Below are 14,417 nucleotides of genomic sequence, written 5' to 3'. Positions count from 1 at the left end.
CTTGTATGTCCTATCTTGTTCCTATGGAAGATATGCTGGTAGCCACTGTAGCCAGCATCCCCCATGATAGCCTATGGAGCAAGATAGCCTTACAGCAGTGAAAAACGAAAATGGCTGTAATTCACTACCAGAGCATGTCACCTGCACAGGTACATGCCCTACCTTTCACATACACTGCACCCTGCCCAAGGGGGTACCTTGGGCCTTCCATAGGGGTGACCAATGTGCACAGAAAGGGAAGGGTTAGGCCCAGTCAGTGGGGACACTGACCAGGAGGGCATGGCAGTTCACAGACTGCACACAGGCACTGTGGTGGCAGGCCCCAGACACCATTTTAGGGCTACTCATGTGGGTGGCACAATCAGTGCTGCAGACCCACTAGTAGCATTTCACACCACCAGCTCTGGCACACTCAGTGCACTTTACTAGGGACTTCTGGGTGATACAAATATGCCAATCAGGTATATCAAATTTCAATAACAATTTACACAGGGAGCACTTACACTCTGACAGCATCAAAATACAAGAGGTAGAGGCAAAAAGATAGGGGGAAACCACGCCAAGGATGTCAGGTCTAACAATCATCATAGCAAAGGGCGCATGCGTGCTGCCTGCAGGCTCAACCCAAGAAAAGAAAACATCTGACTCCTGTGCTAAATCAAAATCATTGTGCTGTCTGTATTAAAAAATTATTCACCCATCTTTCATTAATTAATACCTCATTTCAAACTAAAACGTAATTATTTATTTGTTCTCTTGACGCCAAAGTATGTGCAAACATTTGTAATCGAGTGACTGCCAAGTCAGAGCATGATGAGTCCAAGTTCACACATGACCTCCTGAATCATTGACTTTGATGGAAGATTTAGACTGCGTTTCACACAACGGCTCATGACCTTATCCCAAGAAACTCTACTATCACAAGTAATGAATCAGACAAAGCATGGGTGACTACCTTGCTTTTAATAGCTGATATTCAAGGAGAAGTGAAAATCCCAACATATGCACACTGGAATTGTACTAAATCTTCCTAGGATACATTAAACTGACCAGAGATCTACTGTCAGTGTTCAGCCAAACCTAATGATCTAGAGTAGGTCAAGGTTAAATATTTACAGGACTGTACCCTCTCCATAAACTTCCTGTGAGCCCCAAAAACATCTGCTCTATTTGTTCCCCAATATAAGATGTTTTTGTCCTATCAACATTTGCTGTGAGAAGGTTACTAAAACTCTACTCTTGCAATGTCAACATATTTTCTGAAGGTCAACTGGTGTTTAGTCCATTATATTCAGGTTCTCATCATACAACAAGCAAGAACAAACAAGAATGTGAACTCCGCCCATATAAGAGGAAAAAGATACAGGTTTTGAATTTGTTCTGCAAAACTACCAAATATAAAACAAACAGAGCCAGTCCATTGCCCTACTTTAGTCAACTGCACACAAAATCACAATATTATACCAAGACTGCTTCTCACTTTTAGACACTGGACCATAACTCTCTGCCACTGCATACTCTTGAAAAGGGTGCCAGACATGCAAGTAAATGAGCCCTAACAAGGCTCCCGGGTGAATTTGCCCATGGGAGCACATACGGGGGACACATGTTGTGCCTATCTATATTCACACTTTTGCTCCTGCACTGTGTGGCGTACACAACATGGTGACACTGCTGCCGCACCGCCTGCCCACCCTGGATCCAACTCTAAATCCGATGGACAGGTGGACCATAGGATTTGGCGGTCCTCCTGGGAGCGCAGCAGTGGCGGCCCTACAGGAGGCCCATCAAGCTCGTAATCGGCCCCTTGGTATGAAGTAACTCCGACATTCTACACTGACAACATCAAGTTGCTATAATAACCATAATAGTAATAATAAGAATACAAATAGTAATAATAATAACAATAATAATAATAATTATTACTATTAGTATTATTATCATCAAAAAAGAAATTATATTTATGATGATGATAATAATAATAATAATAAGAAGAAGAAGAATAATAAGAAGAATATTAATAATAATAATAAAGTTAGCCTGACATAAAGCCTCATGTGTATTTCAATGCTGAGTGCTTGAAAGCCCATTGTTGAGATGAATTATGATTTTTCTCAAAAACCTTTAGGAGAAGCAGTAAAAAATATGCCAAGCACACTGTTCTCACATACATCTGGTCAGTTGGTCTGCGGGTCCCCCTGGGAAGATGTTTGCATCCTCCAATTTGGCGGGACGTTTGGGCTTCAGTTTAGAGAAACTGTGTCTGGCTGTCTTCCGGTAACGCTTGCCAGGGCATCCAGCTATGTGACATGTCTTAACAGACACAGTTGTCTTCTGGTTTCTTTCATGTCCAGATTGCTTTCTCATGTAGCTAAGATGTTTTTCTCGACCACATCCGTAAACAAGTCCATGCCTTGCGTGACGCAGCAAATATGTGAAGGCAATTGATCATGAACAGGGTTTTCTTTCAATGTACTGTCAACACTGCAACTAGAGAAAAAAATAACATATTTGAAAGTTTTACTATACCTATCCCAGTCCAAAGAAGATTCATTATTTAGTATGTGTGCATTCTCAAAACTAATCCGATTTTTTTTTTTTACTTTTTACATGCGAATTGTTGAAGAGGGGGAATAAATACTTAGAAAATCCAAAATGAAATGCAAAATCATATGCAATCTCTCAATATGGACAATGGATATCTGCAAAATATGGTACTCTGTTAAAACTCATAAGAATCCCCAGTCAGCCAAAGGCACACCTTCCACTAGCAGGAATGCTAGTGGGGAAAACCCGGAAGCAGTTCTCTAGAAGAACTGGGCCTAAAGCTCTGGAGGCACTTACTTACTCCATCTTTGAACGCTTATGTCGTCTATCTTCTATTCAAACTATCCTTTAGTTGGGATCTCGTATCTCATGATGCAGCAACTGAGGAAAGTCATACAGGGTCGTATGCGGTGCTTAATTTGTTGCAAAATAAGTGGAGGGGCACATCGCTATGCGTAGGAGCCTGCTGCAGCTCTGCGAATGCTAGGGCTTCCATGCCAGGCAGCCTAGCCTTGATTCCACTTCATACCTCTTTTTCCCCCTCTACACTTCCTGTCTCTGTATCTCACTCTTGCAGGATCCATTTTTTCCCTGAGATCCCATTGGCATATACTTTTTATCTTCATTTTCTTAGTTCTGTCTCATTATCTGCCTTTCTCTCAAATTGCTCTGGGTAAAAGTCTGAAGGTGAAAAGTAAATCCAGGTCCTCAAAAACGAGTGTCAGTGCCGACTTACTACCTGCAGCCACTGGCTCAAATTATTCACTGGGCCTCAGTGCCTGTCTTGCTGGATTTCAACCACCTACGACATACCACATACAGACCTTTCCACCATAATTTAGATTCTTCTCACTATGATTGTTACTACTTACCTCCCATTTTTTTTTAAACCTTTATTTGAGTAGCAAAGAGGAACATTACATCTCATGCATATGAAACACATACGTACATGGTACAAGTCAACTATGGCTGGGCAGTACTGGGTGGACTTTCCAGAGGTTTAAGCATCATTACAAATCCGTATTAGCACAGCAATATTCACAAGGCTTAGCGCAGAGCAATGCTAACATCCTGAATTACATGTATGGGTAATCAAGTATAACAGTGACGACAGAATCGGAACAGCATGTATCAGAGCAGGTCAAATAGTCCTCGTGCTGTCTACAGGTCGCAGGGGAGCAGAATACAGTCTACAGCAAAAATTCCTGCGCAGTCTTGTCAGAGGCGACTCATGTCTCAACAGGAGAGGCGTAGCCCCTCAGTCATCATCATACGAAGGAACCAAGCACTTATCCTAATGGCGTGTGTAGAGCCCAGTGTAGTAGTCCCAGCTAATTTTGATATGTGAATCAGGCAAAGTGTTCAGCCATGACAACAGCCTACCATCATGAATCCCCAGTAAGAGGCAGCCCCCCTGGGCCCTGAACTATAACGTCACAGGCACCCTCATTCCGCAGCTACGCAGTGCAATGTGGAGCTAGTACGGTCCCTGATGACCCCGCCACAGCCGTGTATCAGTAATAAGACCACTCCCTTGGTCCCCTGCAGTACAGGCGGAACCACGCTCCCATCCCCAGTGGTCCACCACTCTTTTTCTGGACAGTTCCCCGGTCAGGGCCCACCTCTCAGACTCTCATCGTCAGAGCTCCCACTCTGGTTCGCTTGGGATAGCCAGTAGATCTGTAGCGGATCCCAGATATCCCTAGGCCGACAGCGCATAGGCATAAGCTCAGCATAAATGTTGTGTTGTTCCTGACAGTACGTCAAATCCTCAATCCATTCCTTAAACTTCGGAGCTCTTCCCCTCCCCCATCTGCAAGCCACTCTCCTCTTCGCCAGTAAGAGCGCGACATCCGCAAACCTACGAGATGCTTTAGGAACATCTTTAGTGTAGCCCAATACCATCGTGACGGGGTCCAGCGGGACCGCACCGTCAGTCATGACCTGTAACGCGGTGTGTATCTGAGTCCAGTACTCCTGAATCGCTCCACATTCCCAAGCAAGGTGGAGAAATCCCGCCCCCTCAGCACGGCACCTAGCACACCTGTCATTGTCCGCCAAGTGCAGTTTAAGTTTCCTAACCGGCGTAAAATAAAATCTATGCACATATTTGTAATGAATAATTTTAAGCCTGCAGCTAGACGAGATGTTCGCCGTGACGGAGCAACAATACCGCCACTGCTCATCTGTTATGTCAGCACCCAGTTCCAAACTCCAACTGGCACGTGCTCGGGGTGTGGCAGACACTCTTTGCGATCTAATGTTATTGTACAGCTTCGACACCAAGTGTCGGCCATCCGAAATCAGCAGCACATGCAGGGGCAAGACCACTCCCGGCTCGTCTGGAAAGCGTGGAATGATCTCCCGCATCCCCTGCCGAAGTCTAATGAAATAGAAAATGTCCAGCGGCGTCGGGGGTCCACTCTGAAACATCTGGTCTTTAGTGCGGAACTGCCCATTGAGAAACATATCACCCCACGTATTCAATTTGACACGTTTACACATTGAACGAAACCCCGGCTCCTGCAGCAGGGACAATCGTGGGTGGTACGTGAGCGGCATGGCCGGTGAGTACAGCAAAGTAGCGTCAAGTACCCGTGCCACTCTGCGCCAAGCGTCCACAGTACACGTAACTGTGGTAGCTGGCGTCTCAATGTCTCCTGCTTTCCCCTGTAGCATCCCATTGAGCGGGAGGGGGTGCACTATCCATTCCTCGGCCGCAATCTGTGGCATGAAGGGTTTGGGATTAATCCAGTAGTATGCATGTTGCGCCTGAGCGCTCAAGTAATAGATTTCGAAATCTGGCACGTCAAACCCGCCTCTATCATAGGGCAGCGTTAGGGTGGACCAATTCAGCCGTGGTTGTTTACCCCCCCCAGAAGAGTCGTAGTAGTTCCGACCGCAATCTCTTAAAGAAATGTGAGCCCGGATAGTAGGGGACATTTTGAAAGATATACAAGAAACGGGGGAGAACCACCATCTTTATTAACGAGGCCCGGCCCACCATTGAGAGTGGCAGTGACATCCACTGTGTCACATTATCGGTCAGTTGAGAGATGGCCACTCCATAGTTAAGTCTAACCGTTTCCTCTCTATTGAGTGATATCGTAATGCCCAAGTAGCGGAGGTCTGTGCTGCCCCACTCTAGGGGGAAATCTAATTGGAAGTGTTGTACCGCCGCCGTGAGGGGGAAAAATTGTGATTTCTTCCAATTAATGTGTATGCCAGAAAGCCTGCCAAAAACCAGGAATTCCCTCAGCAACGGGTTGAGATTCTGTTGTGGGTCCTTCACATATAGCGTCACATCGTCAGCGTATAGCGATATCCCAATCTGCCTTTGGAAGCAGTTGAACGCACTCAATTTGTGCAGCTGCCGAATCCGACACGCCAATGGTTCAATTGATATGGCAAACAGGAGGGGGGACAGGGGGCACCCTTGCCTGGTTCCCCTCGTAATCGGCATTTGGGAGGACAGTACCCCATTAATGACAACTCTCGCGACCGGTGCGGTGTATAGCAGCTCCACCCATGCAATGAATATCTTGGGAACCCCCATCCTGCCTAGTATGGCCATGAGGTACTTCCATTCCACCGAATCAAATGCCTTAGTGGCATCAAGAAATATCGCAGCAACCGGGATCTCAGGGGCTATGGTGGGGATGAGCGAGAATAGTGTACGAAGATTGTGCGACGTGGCCCGTCCCGGCACAAAGCCAGACTGGTCCGGGAGCACTAACGTGGTCATGAGTAGCGACAGCCTGGCCGCCAATACTTTCGCCAGTATCTTCGCGTCGCAGTTGAGGAGAGATAGGGGTCTATAAGAATCAGTATCTAAAGGGTCCTTGCCCAGTTTTAGAAGAGAAGTTATTGCCACCTCCCTCATTGACCCCGGCAATCTTCCCACCTCCAATGATTCCTCAAAAACTTCCTTGAGTACTGGCTCCATCGTGTCCACATAACATTTATAAAATTCAGCCGGAAGGCCGTCCAACCCTGCCGCCTTGCCGTTGCTCAAGGATAGTGAGGTTCCGTGACAATTGTAAGTGGTGTTTCCAACTCGCACGAATATGGTCGAGTCTGGTATCTACGAACCGCAAATGACGAGTTTAGCAAGTGTGCGCAGTTTCGCTGTGCTAACTTAAACCGTTCGTTTGTTACGTGGGCTTTTCATCTGTACCCACGGGTTCCATCTTAGATACGGCATCCATTTTGTCTCTTGCCCTCAAGTAGTCAGCGAACGGACGCTGTCCGCTTCGCGACCCTGGGACTCCCAAGATATTTGCGGAAGACACATGTCCTTTGAAAGTGTCTTTATGACGAGGGGGTTGCTACTGTAAGGCAGGTGGCGCCGCTCGAGGCTCATCTTGCCGCACGGACTTATTGTCTCAGCCGTGCATCTCATTAGGCACGTCCCTTTGATGCCTGTATCTCGTGCTCCCGACACCTCCCCTTTTTACACCCTTTCCGATCTCCCCACTGTCTCCGTCTTCCTCTGCACCTGTCTTCGTTCCTGTTTCGATCTACTTGATTGCTGAATGGAATTTGCTAATGGTGGGAAGATGGGTTTTTACAGTTGGGAACCGCCAAATGTTTCCGCACTTATGTTCCGGACCTTATGTGTTTCAAAGCGACCAAAACGACCCCTCTGGGAGCTAGATGTGGGAACTGAGTTGTAAACCTTTGTGTTCAATGTTAGCCTATGGGTAAAAACTGTATAAAAGGAGCGATCCACATAACCAATTTGAAGCAGTCTCCCCGAACTACACTCGATGTACTTCCTGTGACTTCTGTGTTCCCTGCAGTAAATAAACCTTGACTCTTTGACGCCGAAGGAAGTGTCCCGTGTCTCTGTGACTTGTACGCCGGAACAGGTTACCCACGAAGGTTTCAGGTGTTGTGCCCTGGCACCGCTGGGTCCAAAAGAACCCAGTCCTTCAGTTGGCGCCCAACGTGGGGCTGCATCAGTGGTACCGGTCCAAGCCCGACGATCGTGAGGAACTTCGTGTGAAATCTCCGAGGGAAGGTGCACCCCGCTTCATCGATCCTGTTGTCGAAATAAGTGGCCCGAAGACTTTTCCCGCGAAGATTCCCGCCTCCTGACGGCTGCGACGGACTGCTGCCCTGACTGTAGACCTGTTTTGGCGCCTGGCGTAGACCTTGGTATAGCGAGACGATTGACGGGCCTTCCTGAGGACGCCATTGATCTTTGAGTTAAGTATTTGTGGGTCGCTCCCAGAATCCTTGGTTGTAAACACTTTAGCGAGTGTTTTTGTTGTAGACACTTCAGCGAGTGTCTTTGTTGTAAACACTAGTGGCTTTGTTGTACACGCTGTGTGAGTGTTTTTGTCGGTGACACTTTGCTAGCGTACTTTGTTGTTGTACTTGTTTGACGACTGCAGCCGCCAAAGACCGAGGGTTTTTGTTCTTGCTGGGACTTGGTAAATCCCGTAACCCTTGAAGTTTGTGAAACTCGGCTAGTGTGCAAGATGCCTGGTCGCAGTACTTTGTTCAGTTGTTGTAGACCTTGTGGTGCGGATTCCCTGCTGGAGGACTCGTGTCCGATACCTCCGGTTGGAACTCCTACTTATGACTTATATAGCAAACATGGGCTAGGCCCGATTGCTTTTAACGATTATTGGATAAAATATACAAAGAAAGACGGCGATCTTCGTTGGCCACCTCACGGTAGCTTCGAAGCGTCGATCTTAGATAATTTAGAAATAAAGTTGTTCGAACGCAAATCTAGGCCGGCCATGTTTGATGCCTTTCGGTTGTGGCGCAAAGAAGCCCGACAGAAAGAGATCAGACAGAATAAACGTAGTGAGCGAGATAATGTTGCTACCATTGTGAAGAAAGCTGAGCAGTTTCAGCGTGATAAGGAGGATAAGGATAAGGAAGTGTTTGAGAGGTTGCAACGTATGACCATAGATAAATGTTATCCTGCTTTACCTACGGAGTCGGATAAGAAGGAAGAGGCAGTTGAGGATCCTTTAATGTCCTATCTTATGAAGTCGCCACCTCCGTACGTACAGGGTACCGCAGCTCCTGTGGTCCCTGCCGTACCTGTTCTTCCACCTGTTATTCCTCCACCCGTTCCTCAACCTGCACCCGCTCTTCCGACTGTTCCTGCTCCTGTGCCTGTTTCTATTCCTACTGCTCCTCCGCTTCCACATACTCCAACTCACGCTACTGCTCCTGTGTTGTTAACCCCTGTTGTTGCTAACGTTTCTACTCCTCCTCTTGTTAGTCCTGTGTCTTACTCTTGTCCCTCTACTCGTAACCGTAGTTCTCCCATTGCGACAAATTTTTTCCAGTCGCTCGGACCTGTTTTTGGGTCCGCTGGTTCTGATGGTCCACCACAGAGACGTAGTCAGCTTCCTGGTAATAGGGAACGCGCTGCGCTATACAATATGGCGATGGGTTGGATGGACAATCCGCAAAGAAATCCACCCCGAGTCGTTCTTGAAACATTTAGTCAATTCAACATCCCGACTCAGAGATATGTGTTTGACGAAATGTGTAAACTCCTACATGATCAGATAGCGGCTGTCGCGCCTGACGAGGTGCTGACCGCCCTGTCTAATCTTCGGCTTCAGTTCGCAACTGGACTGATAGTCGATACTAATGTCCGACGAGCTATTGAGCAGTTGCTGTCTTATCGCCTTGCTCCTATTCCTCACGCACTGTTTGTTGAGGATCTTGAACGCCAACAAGCTGAGTCTGGCCAATACCCTATGCGTGAAGTTCCGCCGGTTTGGGTACCTGCTGATAATACTGATGTTAATAACATCATAGCGGCACATTTCCAGAGAGTATGGATACATCTCCCATGGAAACGATCGGAAGTGCTTCAGGTGAAACAAACTTTGCCTGATCCTCGCAAAAATCCTGCGGGGTATTACAAAGAATTATCGCAGCTTGTGGATGCTACGGTAATGAATCTTGCTGATATTGACATGTTGTTTGGCAACGTCGTACCGCAGCCGGTATGGGCCAAGATTCGTCATCAAGATCACACAAATGAATTAGGTGGTGATTGGGCTGCCATTACAGCGGCAGACGCTGGACAAGTGGCTGCTGCTAAACCCGATCAGTTGATTGCACTTCTTCCCCAGCGAATCATTACATTAATGAAAACGCTTATGCCAGCTATGAGGGTAAATTGGGACAAGTTGTCAGCCTGTAAGCAGAAGAAAGATGAGAGTGTTTCAGACTTCTTTACGAGGTTTGAGGAAACATTTGTTGATCATAGTGGACAGGATATGGGTACTGAGGGTGGACAACGGTTGTTTGTGGATAAATTTGTATCGAACTTATTGCCCGATTTGTGCAATAAATTGAAGAATTCAGAGAGTGCGTGGGCCGTTTCTACCTCAGCTCAGATTCTGGCTACGGCACAATACTATGAAAATAGGGAGAAAGAAGAAAATGACCGAGCTGATAAAAAGACAAAAGAGCTGAAAACTAAAGTGTTGTTACAACAAGCATACCCGCCGCGTTCTAATCAGAATGCGTCTCAGCAGAATAGATCACAGTCGCAATCGAATCGATCGCAGTTGCGTAATGATTCCTCTTTCAACAGATCTTCGTTGGGGTACAATCAATGTGCTTATTGTAGACAGGAGGGACACATTAAATTTGATTGTCCTGCTTTAAATGATCGTAATAGTGGTAATTCGTCTAGAGGAGGCCGTGGTGGTTCACAGAATGCATCACGTGGTAGAGGTCGTGGTGCTCAGAACGACCGTTCTGATAACTCGTCAAATTCTAATAATTGTTTCGACCAACGTGGATCATCGCAAGGACGATCTGCGCAGTACAATGTAGACGATTATTACGTCGATCAGGGAACTGACGACAGTAATTACTAGGACAGCCGAAGACAAGGAGAGGGAGTGGTATCAGTTCCGGTTGATCAGAGAGGGCCTTACGTCGCAGTTGCTACATCGGGCGTCGTTGAGCCTTTTCTGTTGGACACTGGTGCAGCGAAAAGTTCCATTATGCATTCGAAACTCCCTGGCGCACCTTTGTCTGGCTTAACAAATGTATCCGTTGGATTCTCTGGCGCCCCCGTTAGCAATCCAGTTTCACGCCCTTTGCCCCTTAAAATTGGGCCTCGTGAGCTCGAAGCTCCGTTGATTTTAACCACTGGTTGTGGTGAAAATCTTTTGGGTCTGGATTTGCTTAAACGTTTGTATGCAACTTTGTATTGTTCTCCTGCGGGTGTAAAGCTTACGTTTGGGGAGAAAGTAGTCTCTCCTATGTATTTGTCTCTCGATAAGCTTCCACCGGAATTGGATTCTCTTCCTGCGTCTTTGTGGGCGACGGGTCCAAATGATGTGGGCCTACTTGATATCTCCCCTTATGTTGTTCAGTTGAAATCGAATGTGCGATTGCCGCGTATTCCCCAATATCGTATCTCCCTTGATGGTGAGCGAGCTTTGTTAGCGATCATCTATGATTTGATCGAGAAAGATGTTATTGAGGAGACTCGGGGAAACGTGTGCAATAGCCCTGTACTGCCCATTCTTAAACGTACTGATCCTACCAAACCGCCTGTTTATCGTTTTGTTATCGATTTACGGGAGGTGAATAAAATTGTGGTTCCTCAATTCCCTGTTGTGCCTGACATCACGGCGCTACTGACTCTGATTCCAGCTACTGCATCATGGTTTTCGGTGATTGACTTGAAAAATGCCTTTTTCAGCATCCCGATCGCCGAAGAGAGCAGGGACCTTTTCGGTTTCTCTCTTGGTGGACGTAGCTTCCGGTTCAAACGCGCTCCTCAGGGCTACTGTGAAAGTCCGTCTATTTACAGTCAAGCCTTGAAGGGTCAACTGGATGCGTTTAGGTTGCCGGTTGGTGCGGCCTTAATTCAATATGTCGACGACTTATTGGTGGCTGCTGATACTCAGGACATTTGCAAAATTGCTACGGTGTCATTGCTGCAACATCTCTGTGAGTTGAATCACAAGGTGTCACCTTCTAAACTCCAATATTGTTGTCAAGAAGTAACCTATCTAGGTCACTTATTGTCAAAGGAGGGAAGGAGATTGACCCCAGAGAGAATTGCAGCGATTACGCGAATGGCTGTGCCACAAACCCAAAGAGATGTACGTGCCTTTTTAGGTATTACGTCGTACTGCAGGCAGTGGATTCCTAATTTTTCATTGCTAGCGAAACCATTGGTGGCTCTTACGTGCAAGGATGTTTCAACTCCTTTACCATGGACGGAAGAATGTCAGAAAAGTTTTTCTGAATTACGTGATTCATTGTGTTCGGCTCCTGTGTTAGGTACCCCTGATTACAGCAAACCGTTCACGTTATATGTTCATGAGAGAGAAGGCTGTGCGTTGAGTGTCTTAACGCAACCTTTTGGTGGTAAGCAACGTCCATGTGCATATTTTTCCTCGACCTTAGACCCGGTAGCTAGAGCATTGCCGAGTTGTTTGAGAGCAACTGCGGCAGCTGCGGTCTCCATCCGACAATCAGCGGGATTGGTCATGGATAATATGCTTACGGTGATGGTTCCGCATGCAGTCGACACTCTTTTGAATCGAACGAAAACTCAGCACTTGACGAGTGCGAGGTTGTCTGGGTACGAATTGACGCTTTTGGCAAGCCACATTCAAATAAAACGTTGTAATGTCCTAAATCCGGCAACTTTGTTACCAATTAGTGCAGAGTCAGATCAAGTAACAGAACATGACTGCTACTTGCGTACAGAAGAGGAAACAAAAGGTCGAGTGGACCTTAAAAACACCCCATTGGAAGACCCTGACGGCACCCTGTATGTGGATGGGTCATGTTTTAAATTGCCGAATGGTGATGTGACTACTGCTTATGCTGTTGTGACGTTGAATACTGTTGTTGAGACTGCGAGATTGAATCAGAATTCTGCCCAAGCTGCAGAGCTGATTGCTCTTACTAGAGCATGTGTATTAGCGAAAGGGAAACGTGTGAATGTGTACACCGATAGCCAGTACGCTTTCGGTGTAGCGCATAGCTTTGGACGATTGTGGCGAGAGCGTGGTTTCTTGACGTCACACGGCACGAAAATACAGCATGGCCAGCTTGTGAATGATCTTTTGGATGCATTGACTTTGCCTGCTCAAGTTGCGATTGTTAAGTGTAGTGCGCATCGTAAAGTAACGGATGATGTTGGTCGTGGTAATGCGTTTGCAGATGAGATTGCTAAGGAGACTGCCCGGAACCTTAGCACTCGAATGTATGTGACGAGTTCGGTTAGGTGGCCTACAGAATCGAGTATGTGTGAGAATACTATAGAGAGCGTGAAAGCAATTCAGAATGAGGCCACCGAGACGGAGAAGATGAAGTGGAAAGAAAGTACGGGAAAGTTGGATGTGAATGGTTGTTGGATTGATTTGTCGGATCAGAAAAGATGGATGTTGCCTGATGCGTATGTGCTGGCCGTTGTGACAATGGCACATGGGTTAGCACATATCAGCGCGAAAGGCATTTGCAAGTTGTTGTCGCCTGTGTGGAAGAATGATGCCATTACAAAGTGTGCTGAACGTCTGGTGAAGAATTGTATGGTGTGTATAATGTACAATCCTGGCAAAGGAACCCCAACTCCCCCTGGCAGTTTTGCTCCTCCTTCGTATCCCTTTGAGGTGATTCAATTGGACTTCATCCATATGGAGCGATGCAATAACTTGAAATATGTTTTGGTTGTGGTTTGCGCATTCTCCCGATGGATCGAGGCCTATCCCCTCAAAGACAATACTGCTTTGTCTACTGCGAAAATCCTACTGAAGGAATACTTTCCTCGGTATGGAATGCCTAGAGTCGTGTGGTCAGATAACGGAAGTGAGTTCGTTGGAAGTGTGATGAAGAATGTGTGTAAGGGCCTTGGAATTAATCAGAAATTCCATAGCGCCAATCATCCCCAGTCAGCTGGATTGGTTGAAGGGTACAATGGTACCCTTAAACTAAAGCTAGCGAAGATTCAGGCTACGACTGGACTTTCGTGGCCTGACGCTTTGCCTCTAGCATTACTGTCAACTAGGGCGACTGTACACTCCCGAATAGGGCTTAGTCCCTATGAAATAGTGTTCGGCCGTCCTGCGAATGTGTGGGGGGTTCCTAGGCCAGGTATATTCGTTGATCTTGAGTATCCGATGTTGATTGACTACTTACATGACTTGACTGCTAAACTGAGGTTAATTCATCAACAGGTTTACGACGCCTTGCCGACGCAGACGGAGGGTCCAGGCCACCAGCTCCAACCCGGTGATTGGGTTGTCACCCGTAACTTCTCACGCAAGAAGAATCTGGACCCCCGTTTTGTTGGACCTCACCAGGTGCTCCTGGCCACGAGGACTGCCGTTCGTCTTGAGGGGCGGAAGAATTGGGTACATGCTACCCATTGTAAACGAGTCCCTATTCCTTTGCCGGCAGACCCGTGGGTGAGGAAAGGCATTGCGTCAACAGAAGCAGAGACATTGCCGGCGTTTGTACCTTTTAGCGACGCACAGCTTGTTGGTGAACACTCAGCGCAGCAGAAAGCCACTGTTGAAACATTGTCAGCAAAAGACTCAAGACCAAATCAACAAACTGATCAACAGGACGCTGCCTCTTCAACGGATCCTTTGTTCGACGAGCAGACACGTCCCGGGAAACATCGATATTCTTTGCGTTCTCGCATTAAGGACTAATAAAATTTCTTGCTTTGCTGAAATTAATAGCTGCAATATCCTCGTGTCCCCTGATCAACTTTGAACATTTCGTATCATTGAAACTTGTTTGTATATATATTAAGCTTCTTCCTTGAATCTTTTTCCTTCCACAGCTGAATTATTGTGCTAAATAAATACATATTGTGTATTGAGGGCCGTAGGGCCGCGCGC

The sequence above is a fragment of the Lissotriton vulgaris genome, chromosome 11 (assembly GCF_964263255.1).
Source record: "Lissotriton vulgaris chromosome 11, aLisVul1.2, whole genome shotgun sequence".
Classification (NCBI taxonomy): Eukaryota; Metazoa; Chordata; class Amphibia; order Caudata; family Salamandridae; genus Lissotriton; species Lissotriton vulgaris.
Note: the sequence above shows the minus strand (reverse complement) of the source record.